General features: G+C 34.2%; 1 protein-coding gene across 3 annotated transcripts in view; it reads left to right on the top strand.

Moving 5' to 3' along the window:
- The window catches only part of LOC126826910 (general transcription factor 3C polypeptide 1), a 127,518-nt gene that overhangs the window by 69,783 nt on the left and 41,486 nt on the right, over positions 1-16,249 (top strand). The gene's annotated exons all lie outside the window — the stretch shown is intronic.

Genomic DNA, 16,249 nt, shown 5'->3' with positions numbered 1-16,249 from the left:
CAAAATGGGTTCAGGGGCGGATCCAGGAATTTTTGCAGGTGGGGGTTTGCCAGGTTCCTGAGACAATGTATCCCCCCCCCCCCCCCCCCGCATGGTCTCTATCGTCATTTTGGCGTATATACATACACATTGAGCTTTTTAAACAGAGAAATTCAACACCTCGTTGACGTCAATTTTTATTATGAATTAATACAATGACATTGTGATTCAATTTCATGGATGCAAAGCCTTAATTGTGATATCACATAATGTCTATATCATTATCTCGTGCTTTGAGTGCCCATCCTGTCTGTCCGAGAAACTTTTCTCATAAAAAGTGTTGATTTACAAAAAAATTTATGTAGCTGAGCAGGTGGGGGATTTCGACCCCCCACCCCCCTCTTGATCCGCCCCTGGGGTTTATGTTATTCAAAAATATAAAACAATTACAATGCTTTTTTGTCATTGATCTTTTAAAGTTGAAGTATAACACCCCAAACAGAGCAATTAATAGGAATGAAAATGGGTTTAATGAAATAGAAGAAATTTTGGCTGGACTGTAGAGAGTTTCCACCTAATCTCTGTGGAATTCCAAATGTAAAGGGTTCTTTTACATGCATGCTAACCTTTACATAGGGCCCTTTATCTGCTGTATACCACTGCTGAAAAGTCCTGACTTGAGGTACTTTCTCAGCCAACACCAGAATCGAAGTTGGGATATAGCCCAGTTATGGGACATGTCTGGGCCAAATGTGTTGTGTAATCTGGGTGGTGTGAGCCAGCAGCCTACACACTGAGCCACAATTGCACCTCAGACATTGGGCAATTTTTAAAATTATAATAAAGTGAGCATTAAATAAGGAACTTTTCATTTTTGTTTTAGTTATTTGTGGTTATTCTAATGATGATTGCAATTAACCAATAAATTAAAGGCACTCAGGAATTATTGACCAACTCTCAATGAATATTGTTATGAAATATTCTGCGGGGGTAGTTTATATTTTGTAATAATGGTCAGATTTACCATAGTTACACATCAGTCCATCTTCGATAATTAGAACGGATGATGTATTAAATGACCTGTTATACCCAGTTCAAGTTACATGTACTTTAATAAGGATGTCATTTCGGACAAATTAGAACCTCTTTTAATTGGAGTAAGTTACATATATCAAGTATGACATATTCTATTGTTATATATGTAGTGACATAGACTTCACTAAAAATGAAGAACAAGAAGGAGAGACAAATAAAATGGGGTTTTAACATCCACTCGACTCAAACTAGGTCATTTGGGGACTATGGTTCAATTTTATTAAATATTGCTGTCTGTGTGATGGATATTAACTAATTTAGTAGCGGATCAATCAGTACTTAAAGATACATTATGGGAGATTAGAAAAAGAGCTGGCAGTTCTCACTATAATACTATTAATAGTTAAAAACTAAATAATGTAAAGGCAATTTGCTGAAAATTTCAATCAAATTTATCCACTATGAACCGAGAATTAAGCGATTGAAATTTCAGCCTAGCCTCGATCATCATTAATAAGGTCGGTACGATAAAAAACAATGTAAACTAAATAATGTAAAGGCAATTTGCTGAAAATTTCAGTCAAATTTATCCACTATGAACCGAGAATTAAGCGATTGAAATTTCAGCCTAGCCTCGATCATCATTAATAAGGTCGGTACGATAAAAAACAATGTAAACTAAATAATGTAAAGGCAATTTGCTGAAAATTTCAGTCAAATTTATCCACTATGAACCGAGAATTAAGCGATTGAAATTTCGGCCTAGCCTCGATCATCATTAATAAAGTCGGTACGATAAAAAACATAGTCTTGATTATCCATTTCATTATTAAATCATGAATGAAAGTTAAGTAGCAAATCGGATCATAATCCAATAAATATCGCAAGCCAGTGTTGACATCGAGCGTTGATTATGGTCTAGATAAGTTAATTAATGTCTAATTAATAATTTCAGGCCTAAAGAAAACCTTCAATTGGCAGATTTAGCTCTTTCATAATGTATGTTTAAATAACCAGCATTAATAACTTTTATGTCACACTGTTAGAGTTCATTGTTTGGAAATCACCTTATGAAAAAATGGACAACAAGCTTAATATTTTGTTTCTTTATCTGTTTGATTTTGATTATCATAAAAAACAAATAAATACTGATGAGTAGGCCTAGGGTCTTCAGCTATGTTTAAGATTTCCAGTATATTGGGGATTGACACTTTCTGCAATATTTGTATGCTATCTTTTTGAATTTATGTTGTTATTCCTTACAGTATATCCCTTGGGTGCTGCAGTGGCTCAGTGAGTAAACTGCTGGCTTGCTAACCAGGAAGTCTCAGGTTTGCTCTCAGTGTTGGCTGAGAAAGTTCCTCGGGATTTAGGGCCTACTAGCAAGAACAGTGCCTAGTTGTTCGGATTCCCCCCATTTAAATTTACATATAAACATAGTGTACATTTAAAGAAGTTTATTGTCTTTATAACTTTTCTCAACCCCAACAATACCCATGTGTATGAAATCATATAGAACTGAAATATCGTTTATTATGAAAAAGTATATTTGTAATTATCATGCTTTAAAGAGTTAGAATAAATTTATTGACTTGTTCACTTACATGTCTTTGTTGGAAATATTAGAATTTAGGTGCTTTCATTCCCATCAGTGAGAAATCATAACTAAACATATATAATGTGACTATATTAAGCAAACATATGGAATGGCGCTAAACATGTCATAAACTGTTTTAATGTAACACAAAACAAATTGCACCTTCTAGTCAACTTTGTTGGGGATTTTTTCTTGGAAAAATCAGTATGCTCAGCAAGACTGTTTTTGGTTTCCACCCTACCCGTTTTGTAAAATCTTATTTCATCGGTTTATAATTAAATGGTTGATTTAACACAACCTCCCTGGTATATCTGAAATCTAGTACAGAATCTTGTCCTAAAATATTATTTTATGAATTAATGCCTGAAGCTGTCAATCATCTAACTTAGTGATGATTGCAAATGTCATGAACAGAATGTTGCTAATGGCTGTTACATGATTTGAACATTAATAGGTTGATGATATTATGATAATCAGCTAATTATTTCACAAGTTAAGGAAATTTGGCCAGAAGTAAGTCATTTCTCTTACATATTGACACCTATTCACTAAGGGGTGAATGGCCAAATGGTTAGCACATGTGCACTGTATCATAAGGTCTGTCATTGAGTCAACTGATGGGGTTTAGATTCCCTGGTTGTACGTGACAAGGAGTAGGGTCGTCTTTCCAACCTCGTGGGTTTTCTCCGGGTGCTCCTGTTTCCTCCCACTACTAAAGATGACTATGCACACGTGAATTACTGAAATGACCTAGTTTGTGTCGAGTGGATGTTATACCCATCGCTCTCTCTCTCTCTCTCTCTCTCCACTACATGTATATTTGTGATATTCGTGGGGGGGTTGGATGTCCGAATGGTTAGCACATGCGTTCTGTATCATAAGACCTGTCATTGAGTCAACTGGCGTGGTTTCGAATCCCCGGTTGTACGTGACAAGGAGTAGAGTCACCTGTCCAACCTCGCGGATTTTCTCTGAGTCCTCCGGTTTCCTCCCACTGCTAAAGACCCTTACGCGCAAGTGAATTATTGAAATGACCTAGTTTGTGTCGAGTGAACGTTAAACCCCATTTCTCTCTCTCTGTTTGTGATATTAATAGAATAAAGCCTGGTTGTTACTTCAAATACCATTTCTCAATATTTTTCTTGACAAAACAATGGACATATTACTTTGATAAAATTAGATAAATTTTGCATATAGACATATTGCAATTTTTTGCAATACAGTTTTTTTAAACTTGCAATATACTTATAGGCCTTGGCACAGCTTTACAAACTGCAATGTCGAGTGTTTTCATTTCTCTAAAATATTATACTGCTTGAAACATAATTTTAAGCACAATAAATCTTCATGAATATATAAATGAATTGTGCAAGATAGGCCTATAACTGAAGAGAATTTCCAAAACAATGGTTTTAAGAATAACTGCTCAAGTTTTAAACCAAGCCCTCTGGAAAACCAAGGTTTGAAGTTGTTGAACAAATTGTCATTAATGTAAAGAAATTCTTTGCAGAAGAGTAGGTCAAAATTTTCCCACCTCACATTGCACTCTTAACCATATAAATAAAACCTGTTATATGACTTGTCTTAAATTGACTCAAGTGTTGTGTTGTGTTGACCAGACCATGTTTGATCTTTCATATCCCAAGAAAGTTATAATCAGTCTTTTTTAATGGTTTAAAAAACAAGCTTAGGTTTTTTGCAGAAGTAAACTGCCATGTCCAATCAGTAAACTTAAAGATACATTATGGGAGATTAGATAAAGACCTGGTTGTTCTCACTATAATAGATAAAAACTAGATAATGTAAAGGGAATTTGCTGAAAATTTCAGTCAAATTGATCCACCCTGAACCAAGTATTTAGCGATTGAATTTTGGGCCTAGTCTCGATCATCATTACAATAAAAAACATAGTCTCGTTTGTCCATTTTTTGATTTAATCAGAAGCAGCAGACCGGGTTATAATCCAGTAAATATCGCAGGCTAGCAATGCCATCGAGAGTTGATTATAATCTGGATAAGTTAATTAATATCTAATTAATAATTTAGATAACCTTTCAGGCCTAAAGAAAGACCTACAATAGGTAGATTTAGCTCTTGCATAATGTATGTTTAAAGATACAGAAACATGTTACATCACTGCTTCAAAGTGATTTCTTTAGCACAGGGAGCAGTAAAAGAACATAGTAATTATAGGTCCATATAAAATAATTCGATTTACACTATTATATTATATAAATGTAACTGAAACCGTAGGGGCTGCGTCACATGTAAGGATTTCTCAACTAATAAAAGTCTAGATAACAAGATGTTCTAGAGATGAAGTCATTTCCTTTCAGGCTCTCAAATATCAGATGTCAGGTCTATTTGACAAGAATTAATTATCTTTGACAGTATTCTCTGATTGTAAGCTGCGGAAAACTTGACGCTGAGATATGTGTGGGCTTGACTAAATGTATCTCACCAGAATCTGGTTCCTAGGGTCTTTGATGCTATTATATTATAGCTGACGGAAATCTATTTCTTAAAGAGGTATTATATCTTTTCAACAAGGAAATAATTCTTTAGAATGATATTCAAGACAATCTTAGATTCACCTTTATAATTTGACTCAAACTGGTCTTCTCCAAGCAGAGAATTTTGAACAATTATTTCAAGACCACTGGATCTTAAAACATCTGTATTTCAAAAATGAAGATTTGCTTCAATTTTTACTCACAATCTGTTTTAACATGCCTATTTCCAACTCAAGTCAAATCAAATACCCTATATGTTTTCTGATCCGAAATGATTGTCATGTGAGAATGTTTCTTTAACTTATTTGATGTTATTATAACACGATATATAAAGTCTGATCATCAAAATATTTATGTCATAGGATTTATTTGAGTAAGGAAAACACATTCTGTGTTACGAAGTGTATAGTGAATATATGTGTTTTGCATGGTAATTAAGAATTATATAAAGATTTATGATTATTGCAATTGACGCATAATTAAAGATATATTTCCTCATCAGTAACAATCCTTAATATGTAGCCATCGATTTATATCATTTGAGTTACAGCACAGGAAGCACTTTGGACATTCTACTATAGGTGACATTATGGAGTACTTTAGGACGATGATGCTCTGTAATAATTATTGAATATGTGACCCATCACATCGAAACGGGCTAGGAAAGGCCCGTATAGTTCCACCTGTGAATATAATTCATTAATTTGGTAGTGAAATTGTTAGTATTAAATGTTGGCTGCTAAGGAAATTTTATCTTTCAATAACTCATTTTTATAAACCTTAATATTCTCAAAATTGGGTTTTGAAATTCTCTCCAATTGATTTGGACGTATTTGGTGATATCTCAGCCATCAAACATGATATGGAGTTGGAAATAGTACCAAAATAAAGCATGGAACCTTAAAAAAGTAATTGTGTTCCATATTATGATTTTGTGTTTATTGATTAAGTTATATCTAAGAGGGGATCACGTGGCTAAGTGGGTAAGACGCTAGCTCGCTAGCCTGGAGGTCGGGTGTTCGATCCCTGCATTGGCCGAGAAAGTTCATCCAGATTTTCCGGCGTGGTTCTCCCTTGTCAGTGATGCAGGACAGAGGGGCTGACAAGGAAAGCTGTCTAGTCGTTCGGATGGGACGAAAAACCGAGGTCCCGTGTACACATTGGCCTTGGCAGTTGGAATTCTACATAAGAGTAGGCCGTAGTGCCGCTGCCCGGGCAAAATTTCCCTCATAGCACACTGTATGGCGTATGCCCGTCTTTATTAGCCCAGGTTAGGAGCAGAACAGTAGGACGTTAAACCCCATTTCATTTCATTTCATTATATCTAAGAGAAAGTCCTTGTTCTTGTGGGGGTAAACAAACATGATTATTACAATTGAATTGATGGGTTTTCCCAATATCCAGGTTCCATTATATAATGTCTTTCCCACACTTCCAATGCCAACACTTTCGTCGCCCACGTCTGTACATCCATCGACCACAATTTATTATGAACACTCTACAGACTACATTTATCACCTGATTGTTAGAAAATTGATATACATTTCCCTTAATTTCTTCTGGAGTTCTGGCCATTGTTTCACTTTGTTGAACCTTGTGAACGCTCTAACAACAAAAGTTATGATCTGATCTGTATAAAATTTAGATGCATCATTTAAATTCGTGAAATGAAGAAGTCTATTGCATTTCAGCAATTTCCGTTAATTACGTCTATTGAATTTTAGCAATTTCCATTTATTATGTCTAGAGTTATGGCCCTTGTTTCACTTTGTTGAACCTTGTGGACACTCTATCGTCAAAAGTTATCATCTGATCTGTATGAAATTTATATGCATCATTTAGATTAGTGAAACCACAAAGCCTATTGAATTTCAGCAATTTACAATAATTACTTCTAGAGTTATGGCCCTTGTTTCAATTTGTTCAACCTTGTTAGTGCTCGATATGTATGAAATTTAGATGCATCATTTTAATTTGTGAAACAGAGGTCTATTGAATTTCTGCAATTTCCGTCAATTATTTCTAATGGCCCGTGTTTTACAAAAGTTATCATCCAATCTGCATGAAATTTATTTGCATTATTTATATTCGTAAAACGAAAAAGCCTGTCAAATTTCAAAATTTTCTGTAAATTACTCCCAGAGTTAAGGCCCTTGTTTCAGTTTGTAGAACCTTGTGAACCCTCAAACGACAAAAATTATAATCTGATCTGGATGAAATTGTCTTGTAAGTGCCTCCAATTACCTGCAAAAGAATAAATATGCGTCAACCCTTGTTGACCGCTTGGACGATTTAGCTGCTGGGGGCATATGTTTCGTTGCCTGGCAACCTATCTTTTGAACTTGTGAACATTCGGATGACAAAATTTATCACCCCGATCTGTATGAAATTTATATGCATTTATATTTGAATTAGTAAAACGAAAAAGTTTGTCAAATTTCAACAATTTCTGTAAATTACTTCCAGAGTTAAGGCCCTTGTTTCAGTTTGTACAACCTTGTGGACCCTCAAACGACGAAAAATATAATCTGATCTGTATGAAATTGTCTTGTAAATGACGCCAATTATCTACAAAAGAATAAATATGTGACAACCCTTGTCGACCGCTCGGATGATTTAGCTGCTGTGGGCGTATGTTTCATTGCCTGGCAAGCTTTCTTTTGTCTGTTTAATATTAATAGGTAATAATATGTCCATTTATTAAGCATTAAATCCACAAAACATGCTCATGGCACACTTGACTAAGGTGATATGGACGTCATAATTATTGTAATCGATGTATCTGTCACAGATAATGTTATTTTGGTGGATAATAGCATGTCGAAAGACAAAACAAAATAATTAGTAGAATTTTGTCTGGAGGTTACTAAATGTCTGAAACCCAAGCTAGTAACCTGATCAGAATTCAATATGTAGAGTTTGCCTGGAAGAATATCATTGTGGTTGATGACGACAGGTTGATAATTACAGGGGAAGCAAGCACCTGCTTTGAATTTCCGGAAAGTAATGATTGTGAATTCTATTCGCTTGGATCCTCATTACATTCTAATACTGCGTTCTTCTCTGCGTTCTTTTTATCTTGCAACTATTCATTATTAATTCAGGTGACTCATCACTACAATGAAAGCTGATTAATTAACGGTAATCAAGCTAATGAAATGGTATGGGGTTAATTCGGTTGGTCACTTAAGAAGTGTTGGTGACTGTAGGTCACGTGAAGAATAACATATGATTCAATAATTGTCTTGCATGCAGGGGTTTTTAGCAGTGGGAGAAAAACAAAGGACCCGAAGAAAACCCACGAGGTTGGACAGGTGGCGCAACACCCCTTGAAACACTATCTTAGTGATAACAGTAGATCAGTTTCGTACATATAGCGTTTTTTTTTACTTCGGAACAGAATATAACACATCTACATAATTACAACTACAATACAGGAACTTAAACTATACAGGAACTAGATTACGACAGGAACACATATAACTATATTAAATCCACCATTCCGCCCCTCTGCCAAGGCAGCGGCTGAACTTGGGTGAGTCCATGCACTCGTCCAAGCCTCTCTTCTCCTCCCCACTCGTCTCAGGTCGTCTTGTATCTGCGTCTCTCCTCCTCTCCCTAGATGTTTACAAACTCCTACTTATATACACTCCGACAATAGATAAGACTCATGATCATACATGCAATTGTCTCTTTATCACGTCATGGTATGCTTACTGACAAGTGCGTATTCCTTTGAAGTCATGAAATGCTTGTTAACAGATATTTATGTAGTTTGTAAATGACATATGGGATTAATTACATGTTTAATAAGATCATAGCCTGTTCGTGGTGTCACAGAAGTATATACAGTGTTGAAAAGTTAATATAATATATTATCAAAAGCAGCTTAGGTCAATAAGTTCTAAATGACGTTCAATTTGATGAAAGTTATAGAGTACTTTGTCACACCCTGTAGCAGTGATGGGATTTCAAAATTTTTGTTGTCAGACATTTTCTTCTGTTACCGTTATTTAAGCTTGCGTTTTCAAACTACAATTAAGAATCACGTGTCAACAAAATATTCTAATTCACACGTAATAAAAAAAAATAGGTGCACCTCGTTATTTTTCATATTTAATTCCTGTACGGTATTCAAATTAATGTCAATAATATTCATATAAAATTACATGACATCATAATACCATAGAATCAAAGCGTGCCGACTACTCCCCATCCATACCGGTTTCAAATTCCCCCAAAATTACCTTATTTTTTGGATCACAAGTCGATACATTTTTCAGCGAAGTCCGGCATTCGTCTTATACTCCGGTTTGATTTATATACGGAAGGTAAAAAAATGACATCCCGAAATTTATTTGGCCATAAACCGTAGTAAACGTCTCTCTAATACAACGAGCGGGTGACACCATCTGCTAAATAATCCCATTCGACTCTAAGCACGGGCTATCGTCTAAAACAATTACCGTAACTACTTACGTTATTCCAATTGAAATATTCGTCAACATTTCTTAGCGTGTTTATTTATTTATTTAAAAACATAAACCCCCATTCAAAATATGATCATAAATCCGACAATATGCCATCAGATGTATTAGATTCAGCACATTTACACCGCTTAATTCCACGTGTCTTGCGAGATTTCTACTTTCATTTTGCGTGTGTGTGAAATAGCTTTATTTAACTTCGGCTTCCACTGAAGAAATATCACAGACAAGTTATCGGACACAATGTATATTGATTTGGGGTTTTATATACTATTAGGATATGTGACACATATGACTAATGTCTACGGCCGACATCAAGGAGATTAAAACGTGAGACAATGGAGAAATCACGGGTTAATCACGGATAAGACGGATTGATATATAGTCCGACAAAGGAGAAGCAATGACTTCTGTTCAGGATTGAATTGATGAATTGTCCGACAAAGAATTAAGTCAGCCAATCAAGGCAGATTAAGTAGCCAATCAAGGTAGGTGTATAAATGGTATAAAACGATAAATATGTTGATCACTTAATTACCTAATCAATCCAGCCTATTATCAACGATAATCAGGTTAAGTGGTTGTTATACACTCAGTACACTATATTAATTTTGGAATTTTGAATATTATTTACCATGTCTTGATGTCCGATTGGGCATATTCCTGGTCAGACAATTTAGGATGTTTGGAAAATAGCGTCTGACATGTCCGGAATATACGGGCAAAATCCCATCACTGCCCTGTAGTTTAAGTACATTGACAGTAAGAAACCATAGATTGCAATAAACTGTAGATCGTTATAGCAATTTAAAAACGACCGAAAGATCGAGTCTCGAGACTTAACTTTCAAACACAGTTATGTCCCTTTTTTGTATGGCGCTGCTGTGTTTAACTTTCACTTAGCTATAATTTTTCAAATTTACTTTCAATGTTGCCTGCATCCTCGCAAATGTGAACTTTCGGACAGTTCAGGGAATAAAATAATACTCTTGTGTATTAAATAAGTACATATTAGATATTTATTTTTAATTAACAAACACATGAATAGAAATATATAATATTAATTTGGCTACAAGTTTCTGAATTGGCTAATAAAATTTTGATTGGGCTAAAAATTTGGCTAAAGGTTTTAAGAGTCTAGGGCGGTCACTGTAGTAGAGTGGTTCAATGGTCAATTATTTGTCCTTATATAAACATGCACAGTTATCTGCCTGACTGCACCATCTGAAGTGAGCAGCAGAGTGTAATCTTGCGCACGTAAATTGGAGGTCGCAGCAAATATACGTCATAAATAGCATTCCACGTGGTATTATACAAACATGTATTGGTATATAAAGCCAAGTAAAAATACACTCATTACGCGCTTCGACTTTCGTGTTTATTTAATAGCGAATGTGAGCAAAAATTTCTATTGCACTCTTTGATTTAATTTTTGATTTGGGCGATTTCGGTACAGAGCTAGCTGTAATAGATTTGTTTCATTTCTAACTTTTTAAACCATGAGCGGGGCAAGATAAACTCATTACAACATTTTGGGATTTACTTTTATTTAGTGGTTACAACCTTCGTTTACGTGGCGCTCTATTTACTTTAGGAAATAAATATTTGCTAGCTCTAATACGCAGAACTATTTGAGACCGGAAAATAAACGAAACAAACTTTTTATTGGTAGTCTTTATTTTCCAGACCCTTTTCAATAAAATATTTTCATAACCATAGTATCTTATTTAATTATTCTGTAGCGGGACTAAAATCTAATTACACTCCTTCAAAATCTACAGTTCAAACAATATCATGTGAGCCACTCAGTGTATCTTTAAAACATGTTTCAGAAACCTTAAAGTCGGCGAAAAATGCCACCCTTTATACAGACAAATTTTGGTATTTCCTAAAGCTTTGGTTGTTTTTTTTTATTTATTAAAACAAACTTTTTGAAGATACATTGTCCTCCAAGTATTTATCCGGTGGTTGTATCCAATAAAAGTATGACAAATTTGACATTAATGGAACATACAGACACCCAATCTTACTAGAAAAATACTGGATTAGCCGAAAAACACCTATGGGGCAAGCACTGTGCAAAAATGTCATGGTATCACTAACTGGCAACCCGACTGTTGTCTGCCAGCCTAACTTGACCAAGGGAGTGAATGAAAAATACATTTGAAGAAATGGACCCTCCCTCAATGAATTGAGGGGACAGACATGGCTTCTAAGAACAGTTTATTTATAGCTTGAGGTACATGTATCTCCCTGCGAAAACGATCTTTTGAGAGCGATTTGAAGCAAGATTAATTAGTTTGAAAATTTTTTTAGTCCAAATATATCATCAAATCACACAGGTTGTACGCGGGAAAGTATCTTTAAAGTTACAATTTCATATTTTCTAAGAAAGTCAAAACATAATTATTTCTATGTCTTTTGCTCAATAGGTTGTCAACTCACTATTATACAATCATAGGTTATCTTTCTCAAACTTAAAAATCTTCACACCGGAAATTATAACATAATTACCTCCCAATTACCTGCCTTGTTTTCCTATTCCCCACCATGGAAAAGCTATCTTCAAACGTTTGAATTTGAAGTTGAAAATGATATTTTTGCCAATTTCTCAACTGGCAATAGTGAACTATAGGATTAATAATATTATTCTTTAACAAGGTAGGACTCTTTATAGATACCATCTATTTTAGGGCTTTATTTTTAATACATTTTAAAAATATAACTTAAAAATATGAAATTGTAATTTGAAGTTGAAAATGATATTTTTGCCAATTTCTCAACTGGCAATAGTGAACTATAGGATTAATAATATTATTCTTTAACAAGGTAGGACTCTTTATAGATACCATCTATTTTAGGGCTTTATTTTTAATACATTTTAAAAATATAACTTAAAAATATGAAATTGTAACTTTAAATATCTGTTCATAGTACACTACATCAAAGTAAAATGTGTAATACATAAAATATATACATAATGTATAATACATAAAATATATATAGATAATGTGTAGTGGATCAGTTAGTAAGACATTGGCTTCCGTGTTCGATTCTCGCAAGGGACAATGTATAGTTGTTCGTAGGAGAGAAAAAAAAGGTCCTGGGTAGACATTGGTGTGCACATAAATGAACCCTTGACACTTCAAATTTAAGATATGACTAGACCATGTCTGGGCCAATTTTCCCTCATAGCACTCTGCATGGTGTATGCCCGTCTTCATTCCCCATTTCATTTCATTTACATACAGTGTAATACATAAAATATATACATAATGTGTAACACATAAATTATATACATAAGGTATAATACATAAAATATGTACATAATATGTAATACATAAAATATAATATGAAATATTGATCAGTTTGTTGAAGCACTGCATGATGATAATTTAATCTGTTGAGCAATAAAAAAAATAGTAATTGCCATACAGTTGATTTTTATTTCATCAAATTGTTTTGGTGCTTCCTAATGCTTCACTGACACATTTTTCTTCAGCTCGTTGAAAAAAAAATTGAAGCCTTTTGAAAATAACGGATGTAATGTGGCATCTGCATTTTCTACGACTGTGAGTGTCAAGTGATGTGATTTCTTTAGTTCCTGTGAATGCCAAGAGACTTGATGCTTGTTAATGATTTTTATCACCAGAGGTATTCAGACCATTCTGAAAACTTTACAATTAGATTTTCTCTGTATATTTATATAGAATACGTGTGGCTCATGATGACCATGAAAGCAGTTGTGACTAAGGTTGATTTTTCCGTTTTCTGTTTACTAATGAAATGTCATAACCTCATGACGTAAAAAGTAGTGATGATTGTAATGAGTGTTTTAAAGATTTTTTTAGCTAATTAGCTTTTTGCATAATTTTCCAATTTTTCTTCATTTTCCGATTAAAAAAGGTGGTAATAATTTTAATGAGTGTTTTAACCCTTAAGCTGCTGAATTGTTGACGTCATATATGACGTCGTCAACTGAATTGTTTTGGGAATACATGCATGACGTTGGGTGCCTCTACTAAAACTGACATAGCTGCCAGAATCTGCAAATCAGATTTTTAGCAATGACACTGTAAAATTCTGTGTCAACAACTGATCAAATTTTCACAGAGTTCACTATCTTCATCGTTAAATAATACTTCCAACATTTCCTAGGCAGTTAGTCGTGACATAACGCCATGTTTTGGGGTTTTTTTTGGACATGTATCATCACATACGTCCCCTAAATCTTCGGAAAATTAGTGAAAAAAATATAAACAAAGCAACAAGAATGACAGCAGACTGCGCTTCTTTCGTTTAGTGAAAGGCCACCTATCGAACATGAGAGTTACAATCGGTAATCCCTGAATATTCCGGGTGTCGTATATGGAGGGCTCGTGTCGATCCCGGAATAATCTGGGTACCGTAGGACAAGGGTTAAAGATTTTTCTACATTAAATAGTTTTTTGTGTAGAAACATTTATCCACCGCATTTGGAAGCCATTTATTAAATTTTGTAATTGTTATTTAAGCAGGCTTTTTCAAACCACAATTAAGAATCAAGTGTCAACAAAATATTCAAATTCATACATAATAAAAATTATGTGCGCCTCGTTATTTTTTGTGTTTAATTCCCCTACGATATTCAAATTTATGTCAATAATATTCCTACAAAATTACGTGACATCGTAATACCTTAGTATGAAAGCGTGCCGACAAAATTATGTGACATCGTAATACCATAGAATGAAAGCGTTTCGACTACTGCCAATTCGTGCCTGTTTCAAATTCCTAAAAAATTACCGTATTTTTCAGGTCATAAGTCGATACATTTTTCAGCAGAAGTCTGGCATTTGTCTTATACTCCATTTCGACTTGTATATGGAAAGTAAAAAATTGACATCCCGAAATTTATTTGGCAGTAAACATCGCTCTACCACAATGAGCGATTGAACTGACTGCTAAATAATCGCATTCAACTCTAGCACGCGCTATCGTCTAAAACAATTACCTACTTACATTATTCCAATTGAAATGTTCGTCAACATTTCTTAGTGTGTTTATTTATTTATTTAAAAACATAAACCCCATTCAAAATATGATCATAAATCCGAGAACATGCCATCAAAATAAAATCTTTTCTCTGACATCAGACGTATGAGATTCGGCTCGTTGACATCTCTTTATTTCTACTTTCATTTCAGTTATTGTATTATAACCGCCATGCATGTGTGTGAAATAGCTTTATTTAACTTTGGCTTCCACCAAAGAAATATCACTTGTTTCAAACTTGTTCTTTGGGATTTGTTGACATTTTTTGATTTATCATAGATCACATTGACCTGATAAGTTAGCATAAGTTAGTCTATATTTCCTATCTTTTTCTATACAATGCCCCATTGTCTTCTAAACGATTGCACAAAATTTTAGTTAATGTGATAAATATCTATTTGAAAAGATCAAAAGATTGAGACATTGTCACAAGAAGAGATGATGAAATGAAGCAGATGAAGAAACAGGAAAAAAAGAAACAATTGTTTGAAGGTGACCTTCATTACCATGGACATATTGTGATCTTGGCTAATGATACGTTGGCTTTAGTTCTCTACGAAAATCAATTGGATAAAATCAAGGTGCATGTATTCTAATTCACCTCCTGTTCTATCAGCTGGCGCATTATTTTATCTTTAGTATATACTAAGTCTCTCTTAATCCACATTGTCTTAAACAATACTATAACATTCTATAATAGATTACTTCTTCTTGGGTTGATCAATGTGTATATGTTTGTAGGTTGATATGTGTATATTGTTTGCTTTGTAGTGGGTGCTTCCATGGCATCCCCAGTGGTATCGTTCCGTTCTATGCCACTATATACCCTGGGTTCATTCATGGGGGTGACACACAGTCAAATTATCCGAACTTGATACTTGTGCTATTTATATTGACCAATTGAGTGAACGAAGAGAAGTAACTCGCATTTTATTGCAACTAAGATTATTGTCATGAACGTAAACAATGACGCTAAGACTGGTATTTTAACTGTTTTTTTATTTGTTTGCAGAATCAACCTACAATAATTTGAATTCGTGAAAACCTCGGAAATGAACCAAGGGTATGGTGGGGATTTAAAAATCCAAATAAACATTTAATACCCTGTTGGAATATTTAAAAGATTTCTTGTGATTTCCTCTTCTAAAATTTTTGTTTTATTTTGTGTACTGCTTTTGAAATTAATACGACTAGTCATACTTTGGATTTGGCACATTTTTTCTTATTTTACATTATTGCTAAGCGACTCCAAGCAAGTCGAGAGATGTTCATCTAATTTTAGAATTATCTGTTAAAACCAAGCTGACAATAAACTATACAATTTATGAGATTAGAGACCATTGAAATCGCATTTTCACCGCTGTGGAAATATACCAATTCCATTAACGGAGCACTCAAGAATGCAAATTCTTTTCATGATTATTGGTTCCATCTCCTGAAACAATGGCAAAAACAACAATAACGTGTCTTATTAATCAGACACAACTGACCAATTATTATCCAGCTTACTTTACAACCCCTACTTAATCTACTATGATCATTTGTTATGAGTTTCTAACGAGCTGAATGGCAAACTCTGTGTCTTGTTTTTTTTTTTAATGGTG

Source organism: Patella vulgata, chromosome 7, assembly GCF_932274485.2.
Source record: "Patella vulgata chromosome 7, xgPatVulg1.2, whole genome shotgun sequence".
Taxonomy (NCBI): Eukaryota; Metazoa; Mollusca; class Gastropoda; family Patellidae; genus Patella; species Patella vulgata.
Note: the sequence above shows the minus strand (reverse complement) of the source record. Positions and strands in the feature narration are given on the sequence as shown.